This window comes from Dendrobates tinctorius, unplaced genomic scaffold (genome assembly GCF_039654945.1).
Source record: "Dendrobates tinctorius isolate UK_male_01 unplaced genomic scaffold, ASM3965494v1 ptg000021l, whole genome shotgun sequence".
NCBI classification, from domain to species: domain Eukaryota; kingdom Metazoa; phylum Chordata; class Amphibia; order Anura; family Dendrobatidae; genus Dendrobates; species Dendrobates tinctorius.
In genome coordinates, this window is record NW_027361689.1 from 31,946,027 (window position 1) to 31,968,606 (window position 22,580).

The following is a 22,580-nucleotide window of genomic DNA, read 5'->3' on the forward strand; positions in this document are numbered from 1 at the left end:
TCTAAAGAAATGCATTTTTAGGGCAGGCTTAAACAGTCTCAAGTCTTTTGAAGGATTACCCTGTATTAAGCTCTATCCATCTTCCCATCAACTCTGACCAGCTTACCTGTCCCTGTTGAATGGAAAGCATCCCCACAGTATGACGATGCCACCACCATGTTTGACGGTGGGAATGGTGTTATCAGGGTGATGTGTAGTGTTAGTTTTCCACCACAGAGTTTTGCATATAGCGAAAAAAGTTCTACCATGGGCTCATCTGACCAGAGCACCTTCTTCCACATGCAAGCTGTGCTCTGGTCAGATGAGTCCAGAGCAGAACTTTTTGGACTAAATGCAAAACTCTATGTGTGGTGGAAAACTAACACTACACATCTCTATAAAAACACAATCCCCACCTTCAAACAATGGTTGGCAGCATCTTGCTGGGAGGAAGCTTTTCTTCAGCAGGGACAGGAAGCTGGTAAGAGTTAATGGGGAGACGAATGGAGCTAATTACAGGACAATTCTAAGGGAAAACTGGGGTATAGGCTCTCTTTCCAGCAGGACAACAACCCTAAATATCCTGGAGACCTAAGGCCCCGTCACACTCAGCGACGCTATAACGATCCCAACAACGATACGACCTGGTAGGGATTGTTGCTGCTTCGCTATGTGGTCGCTGGTGAGATGCCAAACAGTCAAATCTTCCCAACGACGCAGCAATGATACGGCGACCCGTAGCGACCTTTGTAACGATGTCGGCGGTCCACGCCTATAGTGTCTCGGTTCAAAATGGCTAACGAGGTCATTGGTAAGGTGTCAAACATACCAGTGCATGCTACCCAGTGGGACCTCAACAATCAAAAAAATGTCCAGGGCATTCCGACACGACCAGCGATCTCACAGGAGGGGACTGGTCGCTGCTACCTGTCAAACGTAGCGAGATCGCTGCTGAGGTCGCTGGTGCATCACAAAACTTGTGACTCAGCAGCGTTCTCGCTAGCGATCTCGCTTAGTGTGACGGGGGTTCTAGAATGGAGGGTTTAGATCAAAGCATATTCATGTGTGTGAATGACTCAGTCACAGTCCAGACCTAAATCTCATTGAGAATCTGTGGGGAGACTCGAAAATTGCCATTCACAGACGTCTCCATCCAATCTCAATGAGCTACCGAGTGTGCAAAGAAGGGCAAAATTGTCACCTCTAGATGTGCAAGACAGATCACAGAAGACTCGCAGCAGTAATTGCTATGGAAGCCAGTCCTACAGGGGGCTCAATACAAATGTACGTCACAATTTTAAGATTTATTTTTAAAATAATTAGAAAACCATTTATCATTTCCTTTTTGCTTAAAAGATTCTTGCCCCTCAGTGTTGGTATATCACATAACATCCCAATAAAATACATTTATACTTGTGAATGTAATGTGAAAAAATGTAGAACAGTTTATGGGAATTGAATATTTTTGCAAGACACTGTTTCTGACATCTACTTAACTATATATTATTATAGTCGTCTGACCGGTTCATGCGATAAAACCCAATAATGTATACCAAATATGGACAAATATGTTATACTTACATACTGTATATTCATCTTATAGAACATTTTATGTTAATAATTCCATATACTCCAAGCAATACTGCTATTTGTTGTTAACATAATACCTCTATATAATACCTCCAGCATCCATTTTCCTACAATAGAAGGGACCCTGGACATTTCCACCTTTTACCTGTCCCAAAAATCATATATATAGCAATACTAAATTTAGCCATTTAAAATATGCAAATTTTTATTAGATCACCAAAATAACACCACAAAATTACACTATCTAAAGAGGGGAACAAGCGGATCTCCTCAAGAAACAATAGGTTAGGAATTGACAAAGGAGCAAGTCAAATATTAAACTAGGAAAGGATTCTTCACAGTTAGAGCAGTAGTTTCAAATATCTTCCCGCAAAAGATAATGAAATACATGATGTCAAAATCATACAACATGTCATCATTTGAAAAAATGCTGAGAGATAGCATCAAGGAGATGAAAGAATGATTTCATATTAACCCTAAGACCGGGTAAACACATAGTTGAGGGTCTCCTGACCTAAATTCAACAGCTTCAACTCGAGAGCCCTGGTCCCACTGTGCATGTCCGTAGTCAGGTGAGCAAATTGCCTCTTCAGAGAGAAAGAGGACTTGAACTCTATAGCGCCACCTGTACTCGGGTGTGTGAGCCGTTGTGGATGGAGGAAGGATTTTTTTTCTCTTTTCAGTGACATAACATTGGCTTTTATTTCCTTTGCCTTCTCTTATGACCCATACACATCTGATCTTGACTTTAGACATTTGTATTTTTTCAACCTGTTCTTAAATATCGAATGATGACAAGTAAGGCCGCTTTCACACTTCAGGCTTTCGGTATCCGGCATGGTGCGGCGAAAAACCGGACTGCCGGATCCGGCGCCTGTTACGACCAGATCCGGCTTTTTCCCCGTGCTGTTTCATTGCTGCCGCATTGCGCCGGATGGCAATGTGGCGCGTCCGTTTTTTTACGGATCCGGAGAAAATAGTCTGTCCAGTGTCTGGAAAAAACATTGCATGCAACGTTTTTTCCCAACACCGGACTGGTTTTTCGCACTGTGCATGCCCGGAAACCTTCTTTGCCAGGAATATATCTGGCAGAAAGAAGGATCCGGTGTCTGCGTATGCAGCCGGATCCGGTAGTTCGTTTTTTTGCCGCCCAATGCCGGATACCAAAAGCCTGAAGTGTGAAAGCGGCCTAACAGTATGGGGTTCTTTGCTTGGATTGTTTTTTTTTTATCACATAAGGGTGTAGTTCCCACAATGGCTGGTAGAGGGCACAATGCCACAGCACAACTAGGCTTCAGAGGAACATTAGACACCATCAAACAATGTAATGTTCTTCCCAGAGCCGACTTCACACGTTAAATTAATAAAAGAGATTTAAGGGATTTCTTTGAAAGTAACCGGATTGGAGAAAAGATGGCAGCACTGATATTTCCGACAACCAATAAATCCCACATCTATGTATCACAGAGGAATCTATAGGTTACGTCTATACAGTCTGGACTATTGCAGCGATAATAGATTCAGATTCAGCACTGAAAACATGCAACTAGGTAGAAAGTAAGTTAATGAAGCTTTCAAAATATGCAGTGAATTTTTTCCACAATGGATTTAAGCAAATAACAAAAGAAATCATTACTTCTGCACTCATCCGAGCAGTCTGAGCCAAAGAGCTGTGTTAAAGAGGACCTGTCACCGGCTTAAAAGTTGCCAGTTCTTGTTTTTATTTTGTTCCCACTGATTCCTTCAGTATTCAGGTTTATTTTTTAAAACTCTAATATGGGTCCAGACAGTCGCGAACACACCATTGGTGCAACCTGTGTGCCTATACAGGGGACCAAAAGATAAGGGGACCCACTACCACCTTGAAAGCAGGTGGAATTGTGCATTATGATAACTATTGGATTGTGATGGGTCCATGTATCGTGGATTCTCTGGTTCCAGAGATAGGAGACTTTTAATTTAAGGCTGATTTTATGGTCTTTGTCAAGGGAGCTGGGCTTGCAGGATTCCTCAGGGGCGTGACTTTATTCTGCTCTGTATAAATATCCTGTGAGCCACGCCCTCGAGGACCATAAAAATTAGCACTAAGTGAAAAGTACCATATCTCTGGAACCGTGTGGCGGATTTATAAAAATAAAAAAAAAGTCACAGCGGGAACAAAATAATAAAGTGGCTAGTTTTAACTTCGTGACAGGTCCTTTTTAAAGGGATTACTCATTGATGTGTAGCATTCCGCTGAAGTTGAATACCCACTTTTCTAATATCAATGGTGTGTCATTATTAGGGTTGAGCGAGCACTAAAATGTTCGTATGCTCGTTACTCGAGCTGAGCAATTCCTGATGCTCAGGTACACGTTTCAAGTAACGAGTATAGTGGGAGATAATGGGAAATCTGAGCATTTTTCCCTCAGACCCTACAAGGAGGTCTGGGGGGAGATAAAATGTTGAAACGGATGGAAAAAGTGCTGAATAGAAGGAGAACAGCATGGGAAAGTCTCCTGTAAGTATCTCTGACTCCCAGATCACTGCTGAGAAGAATTGTGTCACACTTTTGCTCCACTTTAAGAACTGACAATGAAACATTCAACATCAATGAGAAGTTGGAGATTACAGAAAAAAAATAAGAAACAATCTTTCCTGTATAATGAATTGTGTATAATGCAAAATTTTAAAAAGGATTAAAAAAATAATTTAAGAAATCAAAAATTAAATTTTTTATTAATTGCTAATATATTTGTATTACTTTTTATTTAAAAAATGGAAATTTCAGTGTAATTTAGAAAGGAAACAAGAACTGTAAAAAATAAGATGGGAGAGGGACTCGGATACACATTGTATTAGATATAAAGGAGCACCTCCTACATATTATGTTTAAATTGTCATCTAGTGGTAAGCCTAGACTCATAAAGGCTATGCATTAAGTGCAAAGCCTGCCAAAAATTCAAGAAGGGTCATCCATACACCACTGAAGACATCAGCTGGAGTGCCTCATTCAAATATTGTGAACAAAGTGTAGTTGTGATGCTTCTATACTTATAAAGGTTCTGCACACAGTACTATGCCAGAAAAAAATTAAAAGGCGTGTTATCCATACACCCTTGAAGGTAACAATTGGAGTGACTCATAAAAAATTAACAAAGTGTAGTTGATATACTTCTACACTGTTAACAGTTACGAAAAGTTCGGGATCAGGTACCAGAACAGTACCCCGACCGAAACTCAAACTCAGACCCCATTTACTTGAATGGGGGGACCGAACATCTAGTGTTTGCCAAGCTGTCATGAACTCGAGGTGAACTCTGCACCGTGAGACTTTCTCACAGTGCTAGCGGGGATCTCACTGAGGTCACCCTAGATCAGCCCGGCTGGGAACACAGCCTCAGTGACCAGAGGTAACCTTGATGATGTCACCACTAGTCACTGATGTTGCACTGGCAGCAGCTCATTGCTCAGTGGTTCTCAGCCTGGATAGTCGCATCTTGGCACCATCCAGATTGAAAACTTTTAATCCCCAGACATGGATTATGGCGTGGGACAGAACAAGGGATTTTGTTTTCTTATTTTTGTTTTATTACAAGAGATGAGGGATTCAATGGAATTAGGCATTAGGTTAGTATAACTGTGATTAGTTTTAAATAAAGAAAGGAAAAGTTGTTTTGTTTTTATTTCAGATGAAAGACTTTATACTTGCTGTGTGTTTATTTTCAATGCAACTATAGGATTAGTAATGGATAGGTGTCTTATTGATGCCTCTCCATTACTAAGCCTTGGGCTTGAAATCACTCGACAATACAAAGGTGAGAACAACCTCACAAATATAAACCCCACTTGCCATCGCTACAGCGCAAGTGGAAAGAGCCAGGCAAGGCACCAGAATTGGTGTATCTAATAGATGTGCCTTTTCTGGGCGGCTGTGGACTGCTATTTTTAGGCTGAGGTGAGCCAATATCCATGGCCCCTTACCAGCTTGAGAATACCAGCCCCCAGCTGTCAGCTTTAGAAAGGCTGGTTAACAAAAATGGGGGTACTCCACAGCATTTTTTATATGATTTATTAATTTAATTAATTTAAAAAAAACAGCATCGGAACCCCTCTATTCTTGATAACAAGCTCTGCAAACACTTACAGCTGAGGGTTGCAGCCCCCAGGTGTAAGTTTTGGCTGACTGGCTATCAAAAATACAGGGGAATCCAGGATGTATTTGTCCTTACCTGACCCAGTCTGTTCTATGTGAACCTGTATGTCCTTTGGGAACCTGCGGCTCCCTGCCTGTCTGCATCTGTGGTTCCCTGTGTATCCGCATCTGTGTTTCCCTGTCTGTCTGCACTTGCGGTCCTGTACCCCCTTACAAAGACCCAGTTCTTCCTGAAGCTATTCCTGCCCATCCTGTCTGAACTGGGTCCCATACCTCCTTGTATAACAGTCATGTTCGCCATTACCTTCATATCTTGTTGAGGGCACAGCTGCTGTGTGACCGAGGTCAGTGCTAGTATAGCACCTTGTCATGCCTCACCGGGCTCTCCTCGGATCTCGACACCATTAGATGCTGTGCATCTGGGGTCCATCTTGGGGAGGAACTTAGTCACTTCAATCCAGCCTCTACTTGGCCCACCGCACAGTGGGACCATGATCCACTCTCGCGGTTAACAGTCCTGAGAGCGTGCGTAGCACATTACCCATTACCTACATTATTAGGAGGGATTGAGGAAATATGGTTTTCGGAGACATTTTTAAAATTAGATTTGAAGATATGTGCAGTGTTGCAGGAAGCTATCCCGAGTTTCCTTCCATAAACGGCAAAATAATGTCACTGTGTAGAGCAGTGTGATGAGGCTCTTGTCTTCACCTGACACTCCCCGTGGTGTGCTGCATAACATTTATTTATAATTTTAATATAGGTACACAATGTCTAAATATACTTTAATGATGTGGTGCCTATTTGTACATAGAGGTGCAGCATGGGAGATTTTTTATTCAGTGTATATACAGTGCCTTGCAAAAGTATTCGGTCCCTGGAACTTTTCAACCTTTTCCCACATATCATGCTTCAAACATAAAGATACCAAATGTAAATTTTTGGTGAAGAATCAACAACAAGTGGGACACAATTGTGAAGTTGAACGAAATTAATTGCTCATTTTTAAATTTTTGTGGAAAGTCAAAAACTGAAAAGTGGGGCGTGCAATATTATTCGGCCCCTTTACTTTCAGTGCAGCAAACTCACTCCAGAAGTTCATTGTGGATCTCTGAATGATCCAATGCTGTCCTAAATGACTAATGATGACAAATATAATCCACCTGTGTAATCAAGTCTCCGTATAAATGAACCTGCTCTGTGATGGCCTCAAGGTTCTGTTTGAAGCATAGAGAACATCATGAAGACCAAGGAACACAACAGGCAGGTCTGTGATACTGTTGTGGAGAAGTTTAAAGCCGGATTTGGGTACAAAATGGTTTCCAAAACTTTAAACATCCCAAGGAGCACTGTGCAAGCGATCATATTGAAAAGGAAGGAGTATCATACCACTGCAAATCTACGAAGACCTGGCCGACACTCTAAACTTTCATCTCAGCGAAGGAGAAGACTGATCAGAGATGCAGCCAAGAGGTCCATGATCACTCTGGATGAACTGCAGAGATCTACAGCTGAGGTGGGACAGTCTGTCCATAGGACAACAATCAGTCTTACCCTGCACAAATCTGGCCTTTATGGAAGAGTGGCAAGAAGAAAGCCATTTCTCAAAGATATTCATAAAAAGTGTCGTTTGAAGTTTGCAACAAGCCACCTGGGAGACACACCAAACATGTGGAAGAAGGTGCTCTGGTCAGATGAAACCAAAATCGAACTTTTTGGCAACAATGCCAAACGATATGTTTGGCGTAAAGTCAACACAGCTCATCACCCTGAACATACCATCCCCACTGTCAAACAAGGCAGTGGCAGCATCATGGTTTGGGCATGCTTTTCTTCAGCAGGGACAGGGAAGCTGGTTAAAATTGATGGGAAGATGGATGGAGCCAAATACAGGACCATTCTTGAAGAAAACCTGTTGGGAGTCTGCAAAAGACCTGAGACTGGGACGGAGATTTGTCTTCCAACAAGACAATGATCTCAAGCATAAAGCAAAATCTACAATGGAATGGTTCACAAATAAACGTATCCAGGTGTTAGAATGGCCAAGTCAAAGTCCAGACCTGAATTCAATCGAGAATCTGTGGAAAGAGCTGAAAACTGCTGTTCACAAACTATCTCCATCCAACCTCACTGAGCTCGAGCTGTTTGCCAAGGAAGAATGGGCAAGAATTTCAGTCTCTTGATGTACAAAACTGATAGAGACATACCCCAAGTGACTTGCAGCTGTAATCGCAGCAAAAGGTGGTGCAACGAAGTATTAAGTTAAAGGGGCCGAATAATATTGCACGCCCCACTTTTCAGTTTTTGAATTTCCACAAAAATTTCGTTCAATTTCACAATTGTGTTCCACTTGTTGTTGATTCTTCACAAAAAAATTAAATTTGGTATATTTATGTTTGAACCATGACATGTGGGAAAAGGTTGAAAAGTTCCAGGGGGCCGAATACTTTTGCAAGGCACTGTATGTATATACAGTGTGTACATATATATATGGGAAGCAGCGCCCTGCTGATAAAGTGAGGAGAAGTAGATGTGTGTGTCACACTGTAAACACAAGTTGTGGCTGGAAGAAGTTGACATGAAGATCTGAATCAGGTAGAGAATAAATGAGAGGAACTTCTATTATACCATCACGGTAAGTCATTGTTGTGAACCAAGTCACTTGTCATAGAGCGGTAATGCATATGGCAGGAGAGCTTCGTCTCCTCCTTATATTGTTGCCCAAATTTACATCTGAAGACGTATGTTCAACATGTAACCTGTCATGGGACATTTTACCTGATATGTGCCGCTCCTGTCTAGAGGGGCCTGACCAATCACACCCTCACCGGCCTCTATAACACTGTTAAAAAGAAATGTCATAAAGCTGGATGAAACTTGATTGGACCGTCCTCCCAATACAGCATAGTATTGGGGATGTTATAATATCATTTTTGTTCTTTCTATTCTGTATAACTATCTGGGGAAAAACTGTCTTTCCCTTATTACTAAACACATGGATACACACACAGGAACAAGCCCATAAATGTATCTGCACACTGTATTAGGGATCCACATTACACGATCCATAGTACAAAATGTATACAGTTGTGGCTAAAAGTATTGACACCCCTGCAATTCTGTCAGATAACACTCAGTTTCTTCCTGAAAATGATTGCAAACACAAATTCTTTGGTATTATTATCTTCATTTAATTTGTCTTAAATGAAAAAACACAAACGAGAATGAAGCAAAAAGCAAAACATTGATCATTTCACACAAAACTCCAAAAATGGGCCAGACAAAAGTATTAGCACCCTCAGCCTAATACTTGGTTGCACAACCTTTAGCCAAAATAACTGCGACCAACCGCTTCCGGTAACCATCAATGAGTTTCTTACAATGCTCTGCTGGAAATTTAGACCATTCTTCTTTGGCAAACTGCTCCAGGTCCCTGATATTATGAAGGGTGCCTTCTCCAAACTGCCATTTTTAGATCTCTCCACAGGTGTTCTATGGGATTCAGGTCTGGAATCATTGCTGGCCACCTAAGAAGTTTCCAGTGCTTTCTCTCAAACCATTTTCTAGTGCTTTTTGAAGTGTCTTTTGGGTCATTGTCCTGCTGGAAGACCCATGACCTCTGAGGGAGACCCAGCTTTCTCACACTGGGCCCTACATTATGCTGCAAAATTTGTTGGTAGTCTTCAGACTTCATAATGCCATGCACACGGTCAAGCAGTCCAGTGCCAGAGGAAGCAAAGCAACCCCAAAACATCAGGGAACCTCCGCCATGTTTGACGGTAGGGACCGTGTTCTTTTCTTTGAATGCCTCTTTTTTTCTCCTGTAAACTCTATGTTGATGCCTTTGCCCAAAAAGCTCTACTTTTGTCTCTGACCAGAGAACATTCTTCCAAAACGTTTTAGGCTTTTTCAGGTTAGTTTTGGCAAACTCCAGCCTGGCTTTTTTATGCCTCGGGGTAAGAAGTGGGGTCTTCCTGGGTCTCCTACCATACAGTCCCTTTTCATTCAGACGCCAATGGATAGTACGGGTTGACACTGTTGTACCCTCGGACTGCAGGTCAGCTTGAACTTGTTTGGATGTTAGTCGAGGTTCTTTTTCCAACATCCGCACAATCTTGCGTTGAAATCTCTTGTCAATTTTTCTTCTCCGTCCACATCTAGGGAGGTTAGCCACAGTGCCATGGGCTTTAAACTTCTTGATGACACTGCGCACGGTAGACACAGAAACATTCAGGTCTTTGGAGATGGACTTGTAGCCTTGAGATTGCTCATGCTTCCTCACAATTTGGTTTCTCAAGTCCTCAGACAGTTCTTTGGTCTTCTTTCTTTTCTCCATGCTCAATGTGGTAAACACAAGGACACAGGACAGAGGTTGAGTCAACTTTAATCCATGTCAACTGGCTGCAAGTGTGATTTAGTTATTGCCAACACCTGTTAGGTGCCACAGGTAAGTTACAGATGCTGTTAATTTGGCTTTAGGACAATCCTTTTTGCTTTTTTTCATTTAAGACAAATTAAATGAAGATAATAATACCAAAGAATTTGTGATTGCAATCATTTTCAGGAAGAAACTGAGTATTATCTGACAGAATTGCAGGGGAGTCAATACTTTTGGCCACAACTGTAGGTCTAAAATGTTCCATGTTTTTTTTTGTTGTTTTTTATGTGCAGTTTTTCTCATGTAATTTTGCAGCAAGATCTGCACTAAAGTCCATGTTTTTTGGTGCAGATTTGCCGATGCTGTGCAGATTATCGTGGACATCCCCATAAGCCAATAATAGATTATCAGATGCCAGCCTATTTCAGGAATCTCTCTATAATAATATCCCATACGTTTTTAGACTTGTAACATTTTTTTGGTGTCGAATGAAAGCGATCAGAGAGTAGGATATATGACAGGCGCACACATGTCATCATCTCTGCCTTCACAAGTTGCATATTCCAGGTGCGCTCTCCTGACCTCAGCTGCGAGACCACCAAGTACAAGGGTAGAAATGTAGCTGCCCCCAAAAAGAGCAATTACATCTCAGCTTTGGAATATGTAAGCAGCAACCATATCGGCTACGGTGGGAAACTGCATCAGTTTTCCTTTAAACCATTTTAAGATCCATATAAATGTGACAAATTAAAAACTCAGCTCTGCTCATCTGTAAGTGCCACCAGCCCAATCCCAGAGGCAGTCAACGGTGCACATGTCCATGTAACATTAACAACACGTCTTCCCTCTCCCTGAGCAACTTTTTGCTTTTTATTTTCCCTCATCGCCTTCCAATTGCTAAAGCTTTTTTTTATTTGTCAGTCCGAAGAATTCTATCAGGACTTGTTTTTTGTTTTTTTGCCAAACGAGCTTTCATTTTCATCATTACCATTTTGGGAACCTTTTTTTTTCTCTTATTTTTTAGGAGGCGGAGTTAACAATAAACAACGACTTTGTCATTTCTATTTCTTTTTCTTTTGTTATTGACCATGTAGTATACATATTATGGTATTTTATTATTACTTGCTGATTTTTTTTTTTGTATTTTTATTAGATTTTATTTACTTTTTGGGAAAAGTGGGTTGTTATGAACTTTTTTTAAAAAAAAATTTTTCCCTATTAAATTTATTTTTCATTTTTTTTAGAACTTTTTTTGGTGGTCCCTCTATGAAACGTGAATTCCGAGTCACTTAATTGCTTGTAGAATACACTGAAATATTGTAATATTAAAGAGTATTGTAAAACTACCATTCTCCAATGTTGCCCAGCCCAGTGGTTCACGGTTGTACAAGCATAGCATGCTTGGGGACCGTAATAAGGCCCTCTGGCTGCCATAATAATTCCATCATGGCTGTGCTCATGGAATGGATGAGATCTTGAATCTATAAGCAAGTTTTTTATTCACACCAAGGCTTCTCTCAAATGTAAAAAATCGAGTGTCATAAATGATAATCACATTGGCACCCTGCATTCATGTTGCGGGGAGGCGATGGGGTTTGAAAGAGACACATTCCCCCATTTCTAACCTCCTAAATGATGCTGTCACTAATAATAGTGGAATCTAGGAAATTAAATTGCTGCAATTGGAGAAGTTTGACTCTGATGAAAGATGTGCAACGCAGCTGGAAGCCATGCTGTATGGGTGGTCTCATCTTCCAAGAACATTCCTTAAATATATTGTACATATCAAGTACAAGTTGCGCCCTACGTAAAATGTTCCTCCCAGTTTCCATGGCTCCCCTACACTTGCCCGGTTTTGAGGCTTGATGATGCAAACCCTGGGTATGAGGGATACTATAACATTTATTGGATTTGCTGACAATGGATGATGCTCATATGAAGTCTATTTAAAAATGAGATATAGACCATAAACTGGCCATTTGTTCCCTATAATTATGGCCATGAGTTCTAAAAGCCCCTTCGCCACATAAGACACCAGTATCCTAAAGAGCCAAATATAACTGTGTTTATTGATGAAAAACACAATCCTCCACTTGTCTTCATGGCTGTATTCACATTGTCATAAACGATATTGGACCCACAACTTGTGATCCATAGCTGCGCACCAAACCCTGATTTTTGGATCATGAAGTGTCGGTGTAGCCATATTATTCTTTGCAAGCCAGTCCCTAATGCTCTGTAACATATTTGGTTAGATGGAACCATGTTTGGAACACTCTTTGGTCATGATGTATAAAATCAAGTGTAAATGGTTATCTACGATTAAATCCAGCAATCATCATACTTCTGCATAGATTGCATAAGTCACCGTAGGCTGATACGACCACAGGTACGACCACACCATTTTCCCTCTAATGCCTTGCAGCAATAATGACTGTTTTCTGCAGAGCAGAGACTCAGGCTGTGTTCACACGTAGCGTTTTTTGCGTTTTTGCGGCGATTTTAAATGCGCAATTTTGCCTCAAAGACACACAAAGAAGCATCCCATGCAATCCTATGGGATTGCACTATGCTGTGCTAATGCTGCGGATTTTTCAGTGGCGGGATCACATTGCGGAAAAATACGCAGCATGCTCATTAATTTTGCGGAATCGTGGCGCTCCCGCACCCATAGGAATGCATTGTTCTGCTTACTTTCTGCATGTGGCTGTGTCCACCATGCGAAAAGTTAGCAGAACATTTGCGGATGGTACCCACGGTCCGGAGGAGAGGAGACTGTCCTCCGGGCTCTGGGCACCATATCCCTGTAAAAAATAGAATTAAAATTAAAAAATCATCATATTCTCACCTTCCGATGTCCCTCGCAGCGTCACCAGGCTTCAGCGATGCTGCCGGCAGGTCCTCTTCCCAGTGATGCATTGCGATAATGACCTTTGATAACGCCGCGGTCTCGCGACACCGTAGCGGTATCGCGAGACCGCGATGTCATCAAAGGTTATTGTCGCAAGGCATCGCTGGGAATGGAACCTGCCGGCAGTATCGCGATGATCAGGAACGCTGCGTGGGACGTCGGAAGGTGAGAAAAACACGATTTTTAAAAAAAATTATTTTTAACATGATATCTTTTTACTACTGATGCCGCATAGGCAGCCTCAATAGTAAAAAGTTGGTCACACTCGTCAAACACTATGCTTGACAAGTGTGACCAACCTGTCAATCAGTTTTCCAAGCGATGCTACAGATCGCTTGGAAAACGTTAACATTTTGCAAGCTTATTACACTTGCAAATCGCTAGTTTTTACGTGGGAAAATCACGGGAATTTAAAATGTGGTTTTCCCGCGGAATGGAGTTCCGGAATTCCCGCTGTAACTTCTGCAGGAATTCCGCAACGTGTGCACATAGCCTCACTCAGCTTTTTCAAGCTGCTTTTTTTCTTTGTGGTGTAATCCAGTTGTACTGGGATGTGAAACAGAAGAAAAAAAGATGTTCGGAGAAATCTGTCTCAAGCAGCAGCTTTTCAGTCTTCAATTCATCCTAATACACGCCGAGGACAAGGTGAATAGAATGGGTAAAGGGGAAAAGGAAAATAGTCAGCTCACCAGTCTTCTGCAGGTTTCTCTGATTGAGCACGCACGAAGCCGCCTTGATCAGAGGCGTGGTTCATAATGAAAAATGGAAGAGGAAAAAAAAAAAAATCTCCAGCGTGTAATCCAATAAAATCAACTCTTTTATTCAAGACATATTAAGATTTATGTATCAAAAATACAAAGGGAAGGAAGCATGGGGTCCCCATAACAACCAACGCGTTTCAACCTCTTGCGGTCTTAGTCATGGTAAGGACAAGGTGAAGCATGAAAAGGTGACATCAGCCATCTTGGATTACTTCTTGGAGAATCCCTTTAAGATAGGCATTTTTTGAGTCTCGTTATACAGTGAGAGAGAGAGCTCATGAGTAGGGATGAGCGGACTCATGGAAGGTCTGGTTCTGGTACACGTCCCAAACTTTAGTCCAAAGTTTGGTTCGGATATCAGAATTGTGCCCGAACTTGAACTAGAACCCAAACCCTATTGAAAACAACAGAGAGCCAAACTTTGGATCTGTAAAAAAAAATTTCTCTCTCTCTTTCCCCGGAACACCGAACATTTCAAATGACTTCCGGGAGACGTTCATGTTCAGCATTTAACACTGGACACTAACTTTCAGGTACAAAGCCCAAACTTTTAAGTTCGGGTTCGCTCACCTCTACTTATGAGTCCAAGTGTATTTTGTCTCCATTCACTCAGCCTGATTAACAGCTGCAGCTGATACTGAACGGTGTGAGATCTGAGAAGGGAGGAGGGACACTGAGGAAGAGTCATACAATTCAACCTTTCAAAAAGGATTATACAGCCATCCCTACATTGATTTTTCAAAGTGAATATTGCATTCCCATCAAGTCTAAGATATCTATTTGATAATATATACATTTTGAAGTGTGACTAAATCTCTGGAATGAATTGAATATAGATTAAAATTGTGAATTTTTTTTTTTTAACCTAGAGTTATTTTTTGAAACTATCTAATTTTATCTTTTATTAAATTATCTTTGCTTTAAATCTTGATTTGACAGAAGAAATATGTATGATAAATGTATCTAGGGGGTGACACAACTGTAAATTGTATCTCACATTTATCTAACATTAGGTAATTCCGCTGAGTGATTTTCTCCTCCGCTCTACCTCAAGGTACCTGTTTTTAATTTCCAATTTGCTTATCTCCTTCAGTTTCCATTACTTTACTGAGAATGTTCTTGTTGGTAATATTAAACAATAAGCCTTGTGAGAAATATCTCATTGGAGATATTTTACGATATGAATACAGCATAGAAGACACAGGAGACCGATATCTATCATCAATGTCATTTTTAATTTTCCTGCAATTAAATGTCTGAAATTCAATATATTAGGAGGAGTTGGTAAAGTTGTCTTATTTAAGGCCAGGGGAATTTCATTTTTCTTCTTTATCTAATCAGTTCAAACTATGACAAAAGGTCTGTGGCTGCTCCTAATGGTAAAAAAAGAGTCATTCTTCATGGAACAAAGGCCGGTGATATTCTTTGCTGTCCAGTAAGAATTGCTACATTACAATACAATTGGAGATTTGCCTTTCCATAGATCTTTTGGGACCCAAAAAGAATAGATCTTGGAATGAAGGAAAAAGAAAATTCTCAAAGTAAATGTTCCTTCTAATTCGAGAAGACGTAGGGCAGAGCAAATCTCTTGACCATAATGTTCAAGGAACTTAGACCCAATATTCCTGCTATTTTTTTTGGGGGGGAGTTGGGGGGCTGAATTACTCTGAATATATTACAAGTTATCCACAATATACTGTATATACTAGTGACCCATTTCTGAATAAGTCTGGCACATTTTGTACTGTCCATAAGTGAGAAAATTAAATACCAGATGCGCACCAAAATTTGCCCAAATTGTAGACCACTCACACTCCTCATTTCCTTTTTTTTCTTGACTATATTTGCATCATGTAACAACCTGAGAAATATATAAAGAAACCCTCTCTGTGTGTCCCAGCAGCTCAATCATGCCCTCTTACTCCTCCTTAATTTCATGTGTATGACTGCAGCAGGAGCCTCTCCCCTCTGCCCTTTTTGTAGCAGGACACAATATTACTTATTACCTCCCTCCCACCTTGGCTAAAGGGTCAGGACTTCTGCTGACCTCCAGGTGAAGATGGAAGTGATCAGCAGGATTTCTACAAAAAATACTGTAAAATAACACATGGTAAGGCCGGTGAGGATTTCATTGGGGCTTTCTTTTAACAATTGGGAAAGTAATAAACAAGTGAAATGGCAATAACAAATGAGCAATGAGATATAAAGAGAGGGGCTTCTGGCCAAAGAGCCTACGATGTAAATGGAATAGGGGGGAGTGAAACAAAGGTGTAGTAGAGATATTCATGACCAGGTCAGGTCACCGATGGACCATGGACTATTATTGTAGAGACTTACTGAAAGTGGCTTAGAGATCCAAGTAGTAGGCATTAATGTTCTGAATCTGGCTTTCCTGTCCTGGTGTGGAAGATGGGAAAAAAAAACTCTTGACCATTCTAGTTATAAAACTAACAAAGGAATCTACCGAAACGTGCGTCGGGGCGTGCATCCGCGCCTTCCTGGGACAACCACTTGTCTTAGGTAATCTTTTTCATGCTGCAAACATTCAATTTAATCTGATACCTTTTATTGATGTTGGCCATTCCTAATCTCATGCCTTAAGGCCATATCCACTTGGTTTAGCTTTTGCGATATAGCAATAGCATTATTTAGCATTTTTGGTTTTTACTCTTGAGCTATTTCACATATTTTTTATTATGCACTATTTTGATGTATATTAATTGTTGTATTTTCTGGTTTAACTATTATTTATTTATATGCACTATTCATAATTATATTGCTACATGGCTCATCAGTATTTATTAGTAATTCTTTTATAATATATTCAGCATGTAATTTTATGTAAGGGTACATAAAAACCTTTATCTAAGGTCATACAAATATATTTATTTAATAATTTAATTATTTATATAGAAATAACAATTTTTGCACCTTAGATTAAATATTTTAATATTTGCTCCGACTATATTTTATCTTTATTTGTTTTGTATGTATTTTTGTTATTTGTGTGGTGCACCTTTTTATAGCACTTGTTTTGTTGCCAATACTTCTAATAAAGGCATTATTTTATATTAACTAAATTCTCCCTGTCTGGATATTTATCTATTAATTTATTTATAAACAGATACATATATTTTTTCCTGGTTTCTTTAAAACATCTCCCAGTTTTTAGGTTTACTAGTTATAAAACCAAGTAGATCAACATGTCTGGTTAAAAAAAATGAAAGAGTAAAGGAGTAAGAGAAGGAAGGAGGGAGGAAGGAAGGAAGAGAAGGAAGAATGAGATTAAGGGAAGCAAAAAAAGAATTGAGGGAGAACAAAGAAAGAAGAACAAAAGGAAGATAAATAAGGAAGGAAGGAGGTAATAAGTGAAGTACGTAAAATGTGGAAGAAAATGTGTAAAATAAGGTGGACTAAAAGGATAGAAAGAGTGTGACGTGAGGTTTAAACAGAGCGAAATAAAGGAAGAGAAGGGAACAATTAGGGAAACAGGAAAGAAAGAAGGAGTTACTGTAAGTAGTGGAGCGGTATGAAGAAGGAAAGAAAAGAGAAAAATAGAATGGAAAGAATAAGGCAAAAGGAAGGAAGCGAAGGAAGGATAGAAGGAAGGGAAATAAAGAGTTGAGGATGGACAGAATAAAAGGGAGGGAGGGAAAGAAAGAAGGAAGTATAGAAGTGAGATAATTAAGCAAGGAAGGTACGTAATAAAGATAGAATGGAGGGAAAAAGGAGGAGGTAAGGAAAGGGAAGGAGAAAGAAAGAAAGAAAGAAAGAAAGAAAGAAAGAAAGAAAGAAAGAAACACTATGTCTGATTAAGAGACCCAAGTATTTGTCATCACCTTTGCAGTTAGCCAATTATTGTCATCCATTTCAGACTCTCAACTTTTAGGATGGATTTCCCAACTAGGATATTTGTGTTTTTGTTTTTTGGTTTTCTCTATGTAATGTTATGTGTTTATATGCATTTACATTTTGCATACACATTAATTCACTTTTTCAGCTCAGACCCAGTTTCTCATTTGTTTCATTGTGCATTCTGTGCATATAAGGGTGTGACCGCCCTGCTTCTGAGTTGGAAAATCCATCCTGTCTGGCCTATACTATTACTGGTGGTTCAGTCCCTCGGTCCTTGTTCACATTTACGTCACTTGACAAGTGAAAAGGTTTTAAATACTAGTGTAGGGATTGTCCCACAAGGGTTGCCGTGACGTGGCGGGATGGCTTCTACATTATTTTGATCAAAATTATGTTTACTAAATACCCTTATTATTATTACTACCTTCATGCAATTTTTGCAATTTATTTTTTACTTTTTTATTTTAGGATATTTGTTTTTTGCTTTTGGTTTTCTCTGTGTAAAGGTCATGTGTTAATGTGCATTTACGTTTTGCATACACATTAATTTACTTTTTCAGCTCAGCTGGTTACAAAGCTATATTATACAAAGTGCAATGAGGAAGGAAAGAAGGTAAAAAGTATAGAAAAAGAGGTTGGGACAAAGGAAATAAATACTAGTAGGAAGTGAAATGTATATAAATGGCACCTCTGTTCGTTATTTGCCTGGAAGTTGTAGATTTTTTTTTCCATTTCTGTTGACTTTATTAAACCAAACGTGGTGACCTGCACACGATTTCTTCTGGGTGACCTGCTGCCATTTATCTTCCTAAGATTTTTCTTTGAGGCATTAGTGATAGGGCAAGTGAGCATTTGGCAACTCAACAGAAGCCCTTGTATCATAGAAAGGTCCGAGGGATCAAAGTTCTGTGTTTCTTCAGCTTTTAATTTAGCAGATAGAAGCCACATTAGTGCTGAGCGGCGGAGATTGGGAGTGTTGAGTTTACAAATAACCTGGCAGGCTGCTGATTGTAGGCCTTGAGACGGAGCGCTACGTGTGCCATCCAGATATTTTACATAGTACATTTCAATCTTATCAGCGTATTGTTTGTCATTTTCTCAGTAGTGCGAATTTCTGCTTGGCATCACCGAGGGGGAAGGAGGTAAATGTCCTTAATTGTCTGACCTTTGACTTGGTTTGAGATACAGATGTGTGAATGTGTTTGTATTTGTGTGTGGGTCTATATGTACAGTGGATAAAAAAAAAGTCTGCACACCCCTGTAAAAAATGCCAAGAAAAATTATTTCGAAACTTTTTCAAATATAATGTCACCCATAATCTGTACAATCAAATTGAAACATTAACTGAAATCTGCAAAAATAAAAAATAAAGAACTAACATAATGTGGTTCCATAAATACACACACTCTTAGGGTAAGTTCACACAGGAATTTTTTGCAGCTTTTTTTGTTCTGCAGCAAAACCCGATTTTCTTGGCAGGAAAGAAGCTGCGGCAAAAAAGCAGGTTTAGGTGCGTTTTTTGATACGTTTTTGCAGCGTTTTTTTCAACTCCCATTCAAGTCAATGGGTGAAAAATGCTGAAAAAACGCAGCAAAAACGCTGAAAGAAGTGACAAGCCCTGTGTCCAAAGAAATGCAGCAAAGCACAAAATCCGGATCACACAAAAAAACAATGTGTGAGCGTGAGATTTCTGAAATCTCATAGGTTTTGCTGGTAACGGAAAAAGCAGCTGAAAATTAGCATAGAGAAATGAAAAAAAAACGCAGCAAAAAAGTCCTGTGTGAACTTACCCTTAGGCTATGTGCACAAGCTGCGGATTCACCCGCGGATTTGTATCTGCGGATCCGCTGGTAAAACCGCAGGTAAAATGACCTGCGGTTTTACCTGCGGTTTGGCCTGCCGTTTTCCCCTGCAATTTGCCACCTGGACAATGGAATTGGTGGCAAACCGCAGCGGAATCCGCAGAAAGAATTGACATGTCAATTCTTTCTGCGGATTCAAAACCGCAGCTTTTCCGCATTTGAAAACCCGCAGCGTGTGCACAGCAGAATGTAAATCACATAGACTTACATGGTACTGTACACTGTCTGCAGAACTGCTGCAGATCCGCAGCGGCCAAAACCGCAGCAGGTCCGCAGCAAAAACCGCAGCGTGTGCACATAGCCTCAGGGTATGATTCCACGGTCAGGATTGCATCATGATTTGCTCAGGATTTGATGCAGGTAAAATCTGCACCAAATCTGCACCTGAGGTCACAAGCAGATCACCTGCGTTTTTAGATAGATATGGGATAGATAGATGGAATGAGATAGATAGCTAGATAGACAGACAGATCTATAGATAGATAGATGGAATGAGATAGATAGATAGATAGATAGCTAGATAGACAGACAGATCTATAGATAGATAGATCTATACATAGAAAATTGCATATAGATATATCTATCTATCTGGCTATTAAAATAGGGTGGCCCCCCAAAAAATGGCATGGGTTCCCGCACAATTTCCTGCACCAGAGAGGGAAAGCCGATGGCTGGAGGCCAATATTTGTAGCCTGGGAAGGGGGTAATACCCATGGATCTTCCCAGGCTATGAATATCAGCCCAAAGCTGTCTGCATAGCCTTTACTATTAAAATAGGGGGACCCCAAAAAATTACGTGGGGTCCTCCTATATTTTATAGCCAGAAAGGCTACACAGACAGCTACGGGCTGATATTCATAGCCTAGAGAGGGTCCCTGGATATTGGACCCCCCTGGCTACAAACACCAGCCAGCAGCTGCCCCTGAAATGGCGCATCTGTAAGATGCACCAATTTCGGCACTTAACGCTTAGCCTCTCTCTTCTCACTGCCGTGTAGTGGTGGCATATGGGGTAATAAGGGGTTAATGTCACCTTTGATAGTCAGGTGACATTAACCTCGGTTAATAATGGATAGGTGTCAATAAGACACCTATCCATTATTAATCCTATAGTATGAAAGGGTTAAAAAAGACACGGCCAGAAAAAATTATTTTATTGAAATAAAACACTACACAGTTTTCCATATTTTTATTGCCTGTCCAAATCCAAGCAAGGCCTTCGATCACCTGAAAAAAAAAAAAAAATAACAAACCAACCGTATACTCCCTGTTCCTGCGTAGTCCATTTAATCATGAGTGTCCCACGACAAGTCCAGCTCTGCTACATCTGGATGCATGAGATCCGGATATAGCAGAGTTTGTAGATGACCACCGGAGATCTCCGGCGGTCACCTACACTGTAGTTCTCACTGTCAGCTGACCATGAGAGTTAGCCTAGTGACCGGAGATAACCCCCGGTCACATGCACGGCAGTTCTCGTGATAGACTGACTGTGAGAACTAGCCTAGTGACCGGAGATAACCGTGCATGGCAGTTCTCACAGTAACACGGCAGTTCTCACAGTAAGCTATGTTTTTGCAAGAACTGCAGTGGACGGGGACTTCCGGCGGTGGGAGGAGGTAAGACCTTATTTAAATTAGTAGATATGCATAGTTAGCTGCATTTACGCAGTTATTACGCATGTGACTAATCATTAGATGCGGTTTTAACGCATCTAATGATAGTCTATGGTAAATTTACGGTGCGGCGATGGAGCATCATTGCATTGTAAACAGACAAGCTGTGTTCTGGAAAGACGCGCCGCATGTCTGTTTACGTGGGTATGCCGCCTGCATCTTTTAACGCATAGTGGAGACAGGATTTCATGAAATCCCCTCCACTATGCTTTGCATCTGGATGCTGAGTGTTTGACGCTGCAGCTGTACGCAGCGTCAAACACGCAGCATTTCCTGACCGTGGAAACATGCCCTTAAACTAATATTTTGTTGAAGTACCTCTTGAAGTTATGACAGCATTCAGTCTTCTTGGGAAGGAGTCTATCAGGATGATACATCTAGAATTGGCAATATTTCCACCCTCTTCCTGCAGTAGCAAAAAACCAGTCAGATTGTGAGGGTGTCACCCTCTCCAGGTCACCCACAGATTTTCAGTTAAATTCAGGTCTGGGCTTTGGCTGGGCCATTCCAAAATTTTGTTCTTCTTAAGGTGAAACCAGTTTTTTGTTGATTTGGAGGTGGATCAGAGTTGTTGTGCTCAAACATGAAATTCCTCCTCATCTTTAGCTTTTTGCAAAATTGACTGATATTAGGCACTGTTCAATATTCCCTCCACCTTGACTTAAAGCCCCAGTTCCTGCTACTGAAAAACAGTGCCAAAGCTTAATACTGCCTTCACCATGCTTCACTGTGGGTTTGGTGTTATTTTGGTGATTTGCAATGTTGACTTTGACACAAACATACCTTTTGGAATTATGGCTAAAAAGTTAAAAAGTTAAACCTTGGTCTCATCACACTATAGCATATTTTTCCACGTCGTTTTGGCAAACTTGATGTGGGTTTTGGCAAAACACAGTCAGGCTTGGATGTTTTTCTTTGTAAGAAAAGGCTTCCATCTTGTCATCCTACCCCACAGGTCAGACATATGAAAAATATGGTAAATTATTGTAACGTAGTGCAAAACCAGTACTTGCCAGAAATTCCTGCAGCTCTTTTACTGTTGGTATAGGTCTCTTGACATTTTCCCAGACCAATTTTGTTCTTTTATTTTCTCCAATTTTTGAGGAATTCTAGGTAATGTCAATGTTTTGCCAAATTTAAGCCACTTCTTGATGCCGTCTTCACATTCTTTCATGGTATATCTAATGCATTGTAAATTTTTTGTGCCCTTTTCTTGACTGATAACTTTAAACAATGGGAACCCTTTGCTGTGTAGTCAGCTGTTTATGGACTATGGCTTTTCCTGTAAAATGCAACTAGGAAAATCCTACTAGAACAGTGAAACTTTACTTAGAATTAATCAGAATCACTGTAAATGATGACAGCAGTGCACTGACTCCTATGTAACATGAGTATAAAACTAATTGGCTAATTCTGAACACAATCACATCCCCA